Source organism: Somniosus microcephalus, unplaced genomic scaffold (assembly GCF_052327205.1).
Source record: "Somniosus microcephalus isolate GS21.2 unplaced genomic scaffold, FLI_Smic_1.0 unresolved_chr4, whole genome shotgun sequence".
Taxonomy (NCBI): domain Eukaryota; kingdom Metazoa; phylum Chordata; class Chondrichthyes; order Squaliformes; family Somniosidae; genus Somniosus; species Somniosus microcephalus.
Window position 1 is genome coordinate 7614481 of NW_028225182.1, and position 6587 is coordinate 7621067.

Genomic DNA, 6587 nt, shown 5'->3' on the forward strand with positions numbered 1-6587 from the left:
TCCAGGATCTAATTGAATGAAGGAACAGGGCTGAGGGGCTGAATGGCCTCCTCATGTTCCTATTAGTCTGTCACCAATAAGAGAATGTTACGAAACGGTTTTCTCGGGTCCCAGTGGATGATCTCATACTCACCGACATTGTAGCCAGTGCAACAGTTTATCCCATGATCTTGCAGCCAAAATGCACATTTGGAAAACCTGGAAATGTTAAAACGCCGTCTCTGGGTGGGCTCGAACCACCAACCTTTCGGTTAACAGCCGAACGCGCTAACCGATTGCGCCACAGAGACCTGTTGGGGAATTAATTACAACATATACTAAAGCCGGAGATTACCGAGTTAACATCTCAGGTCACAGAGAGCAAGATAACGACTGTCCAGTCTCCGTTTACTTGTCCAAATTAAAGAATGTAACATTTATTGTCGGAACATGGAAATAGTCGCTGAAAGAAAATCCGTTGAACAAACTGATGTGAATACCCGCTTTGAGCCATTAGATCGGTTCATCTACCAATGGTGACGGTGAGATATTAACATGGTGTCTGGGTTTCTCACAACTGTTGGAATCTTCCCACGAGTTCTTTTGCTGTTGTATTTGTTCATCAATGTGGAGATCAGATATACACGCGGTCGCTTCACTGTGTGCCCCGGGAACCAGATACACCAGAGCACAGGCCAATGATGGGACTCTGCCCTGTCTGCTCTATATGGAGGTCAGTAGAAACTGAATGAGAACAAAGAACCTACCACAGCCCGCAAAGCCGAAACAGCTTAGTTGGGCGAGCGTTAGATTGACGATCCCGGAATCGGCAGGTTTTAGTTACTTTTTGTCTCCTTCACTATGAGGAGCGAATCAGGAGAGATTATTCGGATCTGAACCCGCGTTTTCTAAAGGAATGAGCGTGAAACCGCATCTGAGCCGGGGATTCGGCTCCAGCCGCTGGCTGGGGGTTCGAATCTAGTTGGGGTCTAGCCGGCTGTTTTTATACCGGGACTGAGGGAGGGGCTGTTCAGCATTGGTGCGACAATAATTTTTAGAATGAGGTTTGTTAAACTAAAGAGCTCTTTTTCTGTTACTTTTGATTTACACCCTGCCCAGTTGTATATACGAACAGTTAACAATGTTTAAGCGATGTGGTGTGTTCAATGTTTCTGCAGTAACTCGGTCACCCAGTGTGAGTCTGAACGATAATTCCCCAGCCTGGGTTCAAACTTGGCCGATGGGCGCTTTGTGGCCGGTTAGCTCAGTTGACAAGAGCATCGTGCTCACAACACCAAGCTCGCGGGTTCGATCCCCGTATAAACCATCAGGATGTTTTCATTATTTTATGCTATTTCTAAATATTTAAAATACAAACTTTATAAGTAAACCAATCCACACAGAATCTCACGGGGGCTTTATTTGGATTAACATCCATTGCACCTTTACCACCGGGGCTGAGAGACACATCTCTCTGTTGATTTGTGTTTCTGGATTTGCTGATGAACGTTGAACAGGCGGCCTGTTCCCGATAATGGTCACAAGCAGGTAAGAGACAGACAGAGCGGCTCTGACCCCGCGAGATGGGCAAAAGGCTTCAGTTCAGGACAAAAGCATCAATGAAATGTTCGCCGGCACCGAGAGAGACAACATCCAGAGAAAACCACAGGAGGAAATCGATTAATCTAAAACGTTATAAATATTTCCCGTGCTTGATGTCTCTCTATTCAATCGCCAAACTTTCAGTGCCGGAGAAATAATTCCAGTTTAAATCGTTCAGTTCGAGAATGGCAGCGGAAAGAAACTCAAATGAACTAAAAACTGCCGAATCCCGGGATTGAATCCGCGACCATTATTAAATCTGTGGAGAGAAAAACAGAGTTAACGTTTCAGGTCGATGACTGTTCGTCTGACGGTAACTCTGTTTCTCTCTCTACAGATGCTGCCTGACCTGCTGAGTATTTCCAGCAGTTTCTGTTTTTATTTCCAATTTCCAGCATCCGCAGTATTTTGCTTTTGTACTTTTATAAATCTTCAAGTCGCTCCTCCCAACTGAGCTATTGCGGTTACGGAGCAAGCAACAGTGCGTCATCCTCTCGGAGGGAAAGGGAAGGGTCTGTGTCCTGAACCCGCCGCGTTTACATCAAGCATCGAATTCACCTGCAGGCTGGAGGAGCAGAGGAATCTGGAGGGAAAGAAGTGATAGGAGCAGAAGGAGAAGACATTGGAAACTGGCAGAATCTTGTGTCTGACTGTTGTTTCAAATGATGCAGCACAGCCCTGCCTGGATTTGTAGTTTTCCCAGGAGCTGCATTGTTCGGTGCGTGAATTTTAGACATGGAAACATGTACATCAGGAGCTTGTGGTAATATTTCACCTCACTGTGTATTTCAAGTTGATGCCTACCCGCACTTGGTGCTGTGGTTGCGCGAACATGTCTTTTGTGATCTCACCTGAAATGTTATTTTGTACAAACAGTTTGCCTGGCGCAAAGGAGTTAATAAGGGGACTTAGACTGAAATTGGCGGGGTTGTTGCGGTGGGTGAAATATGGTGACGATCGATGGTTATTATCCGAGGCGACGCTGCAGGATCATTTAAAGATCACCCGCGGATCCACTGAAACTAGTTGAATGTGCAGCTTTGAGAGGGGCTTTCTGCACCATCAGGGCAGGAAACGGGAGTGAGGGAGGGACACTGTCGGTATCTGTGCTGAGTGTGAGTCTGTGCAGAATTGTACAGAGAAAATATACGGGTTCGTTGAGATTTTTACTGATATTGATATTTAACCACAAAATCAGTTCTTCCATTTTTTTATATTAATTCAATTTTAATAGGGAAGATTTTCATAATGTTTCCGCCTGGTATCGAACCGGGGACTATTTCGTGCGCGAGGGGAATGTGACAGTCACTACACTGCAGAAACTCTACCGCCGATTGACTGTAGCAAGAGCATCACAGAAGAGAACTGTGGTTTACAAATGCAGGTCCGGGATTAACTTTTGAATTCATGCATTTTATTATCTGAATTTCACAAAACTCATTAAACTCTGTAAAAAGATGAACAATTGTTCGAATTGATGAATCGACTTTCTGTTTCAGACTGAAGGAAATCCTAACATGGTCACCGAGTGACAGGCAAAACTTTTTTAAGTGTTTTGTCTTTTGCTTGTGATGAATTTTCATCAGTTCTCATTTTACAGACGGTATTTGAGGAGTTGATTAAAAATGTTCAGTGTTTATCACACCGGGAATCTGGTGCAGCCGTTGTTCAGTTTAACAGGGACCGACAATTGTCGCCGCTTTTACACAGGGGGAGAAACTCGCCCCTGGAGGTTCAACTGGAGCAAGATCCAAAATCATTCATCCCGCCCTGGAGCGGAACCGGGGGCATTTCGCGTGTAAGGCGAGCGGGATAATTGCTACAGTCCCGAAACCTCTGCTCAGTTTGTCAGCCGCGAGTCAGAAGGGTGTGTTAAGGGAGAAGGTGACCCGCTGACTCACCTCTCTCTGCACTGATTGAGATTGTGTCGCTTCTCCGTCAAACAACATCACTTCTGTTCCACACTGAAGGCTCTCAATCCTTCTCCTCCGCTCGCTTTCTATTCAAGTAATTGGACAATGAATCAGTAATAAGGTTCCCTCGGGCTTTTGCTGGTGGATTTACTGATAAACCGGGGAATTGAGAGGAAACTGGAGCACAGGCAGGGTCCTTGCTACAGACCAGTCCGGCTAGCCCAGTCGGTGGAGTGTCGGATACTTCATCCCCACGGCGGGGAGTTTGCGCTTAAAATTTTTGGGCTGATTTTAAAGGCGATTCCCAGCTCGGTCAATGAGTGTTTCATATAAATGTGGTTCAACAAAGTAAGAAAATCTCTCCTTGATTCCGGAATCTTGTCTCTCTCCAGCCGCTCGCTGCTAAAGATTGAACTGACTTTAATTTCACCTTGGCTCGGGGTCAGTGCGGCTCAGTGGGACTTCGGCCCGTCTCTCCCTTCACAACCCATCAGGGCCGAGAAAACAACAGGGAATTTTACACACGTGTTGTGTTCTGTAACTTTTTATAAACACTTCAGTGTATTTCACTCTGTGTCCAAGACTGTGAGGTCTTCCCTGGTGTGTCAGCTTCCGGTGTTTATAAACACTTCAGATTTCCTGATAATGTTGTTGAATCGCATTTTTTGAAAGAGTCATTGACCGAGAGGTGCCGGGGGATTTAGAGCTGGGGATCGCCTGTGAAACCAGACCAATAATTTGAAACACAAACCGCCCCTGAGATTAAGAGTCTCAGGCTCTACCGACTGAGCTAGCCGGGCCGGTCTGACCCCGCGCACTGCTTGTGTTACAAACCATGAACCAGTTTCCCCTCAATTCCCAGCTTTACCAGTAAATCGGCCAACAAAAGCCCGAGAGAACCTTATTACTGATACTTTATCCAATCACTTTAATATGTGTTTTCTGGTGAGCAACACTTCTGCCGCTGGAAAATGTTCTCCTTATTTACTTTATTAAAACTCTTCATGACATTGAACACGTTGACAAAATCTCCCCTTATCTTCTCTGCTCTGAGGAGAACAACCTCTTCTTCTCCACTACTCCACGGAACTGAATCTCGCATCCGTCCTAAAGCGCAGTGCCCGAATTACACACAATATTCCAAAGGTTTGGTATATCTTCCTTCCTTTTGCCCTCTATGCCTCTGTCTGTGATTTTTCTCCCACTTAGCAAAACTCCAGCAGCACTCAATGCACAAAGTTCGGATAAGTGGGAGGTGAGGGTGTGTTTTTTGCTCTGTTTTATTCCCCACTCCCAGGCTTAGACAGCACTGCGGAGGCGGAGCAGCGAGACGAGTCAACCAAACAGGCTCCACAGACAGTATTCAAGGAGGAGGTTGGTGATCAGCTGGTTGGTTGGTTTTCTTCCTTCTCTTCTCTTTCATACCTTTAAGTTGGTAAGTCCTATTGAATAGTGGTGTGATATTATCATATATATCCGGGCAGGGTCTTCATAACTAATAATAAGAAATTTAATTAATTATATAGAATGGAGCAGGTGATGTGTTACTGTTGCGAGATGTGGGAGCCGGTGAACCCCATTGAGGCTAACGGTGATTACATCTGCGACAAGTGTTTGCTGCTAGAGGAACTCAAGTTCCATGTTATGGAGCTTGAGACCGAGCTTCGGACACTGCGACACATCAGGGAGGGGGAGAAGTTCCTGGACTCTATGTTTCAGGAGATGGTCACACCTATGAAGTTAATTACTGCAGATGTAGTCCGTGGTCAGGGACAGGACGGTGTGACTATGAGTGAGGAAGGTACAGGGATCCAGGATGTAGTGTTGAAGGAGATGCAGCCCTTGTTCTTGTCCAGCAGGATCGAGGTTCTTACTCCCTGTGAGGGCGGGAGCGGGGACTGCAGGGAGGATGAGCAACCTGGCCACAGCACCGTGGTATAGGGGGCCATTCAAGTGGAGGGAGTAAAAAGAAATGTTGTAGTGGTAGGGGATAGTATCATTAGGGGGATAGATAGGGTTCTCTGCAGTCAAGAGCGGGAGTCCCGAAGGCTGTGTTGCCTGCCTGGTGCCAGGGTTAAGGACATCTCTTCTGGGCTGGAAAGAAACTTGCAGTGGGAGGGGGAGGATCCAGTTGTCGTGGTCCATGTTGGTACAAACGACGTAGATAGGACAAGGAAGACGGTTCTGTTAAAGGAGTATGAGCAGCTAGGGGTCAAATTAAAAAACAGAGCCTCAAGGGTAATAATCTCTGGGTTATTACCTGAGCCACGAGCGAATTTGGCTAGGATAAATAAAATTAAAGAGTTAAATGCGTGGCTCAAAGACTGGTGTGGGAGAAATGGGTTTTGCTTCTTGGGACACTGGCACCAGTACTGGGACAGGAGGGAGCTGTTCTGTTGGGACGGACTCCACTTGGCCAGTGCTGGGACTAGAGTCCTGGCGAATCATATAACTAGGGCTGTAGAAAGGGCTTTAAACTAATTAGTGGGGGGGAGGTTTCTAGAGAGCAAATAATAGAAATGACAACAGAGAAGGTCATAGACTTAGGTAGCAGTGGGGGAATTAAAAAACAGAATGTGTCAGGAAGGGACAGAAGGTATGGAGTAAAAAGTAAAGTACTAAAAAGGGAAAAAACAGGAACTAAGTGTTACAAAACATATTTGAAAGTTCTTTATCTGAATGCACGTAGCATTCGTAACAAAATGAATGAGTTAACGGCACAAATAATGACATATGGGTATGATCTTGTGGCCATTACAGAAACATGGCTGCAGGGTGACCATGACTGGGAATTAAACATACCAGGTTATTTAACAATCAGGAAGGACAGGCAGGAAGGGAGAGGAGGTGGGGTGGCTATGTTAATAAAGGAAGGAATCACTATAATACAGAGAAATGATATTGGGTCAAAGGAGCAGGATAGTGAAACAGTTTGGGTGGAGGTAAGGAATAATAAGGGGAAAAAAACACTAGTGGGTGTAGTCTATAGGCCTCCGAACAGTTGCAACTCTGTTGGACGGAGTATTAATCAGGAAATAGTTGAGGCTTGTAATAAGGGAACAGCTATAATTATGGGGGATTTTAATTATCATA

The 6587-nt window shown here is 45.6% G+C and overlaps 1 non-coding gene across 1 annotated transcript; it reads right to left on the reverse strand.

The window, feature by feature from the left end:
* Positions 1 to 216: 216 nt before the first annotated feature.
* On the reverse strand, positions 217 to 290 carry trnan-guu (transfer RNA asparagine (anticodon GUU)). The gene has a single exon. It is a non-coding gene; the product is annotated as a tRNA-Asn (tRNA).
* Between the last annotated feature and the right edge of the window lie 6297 nt (positions 291 to 6587).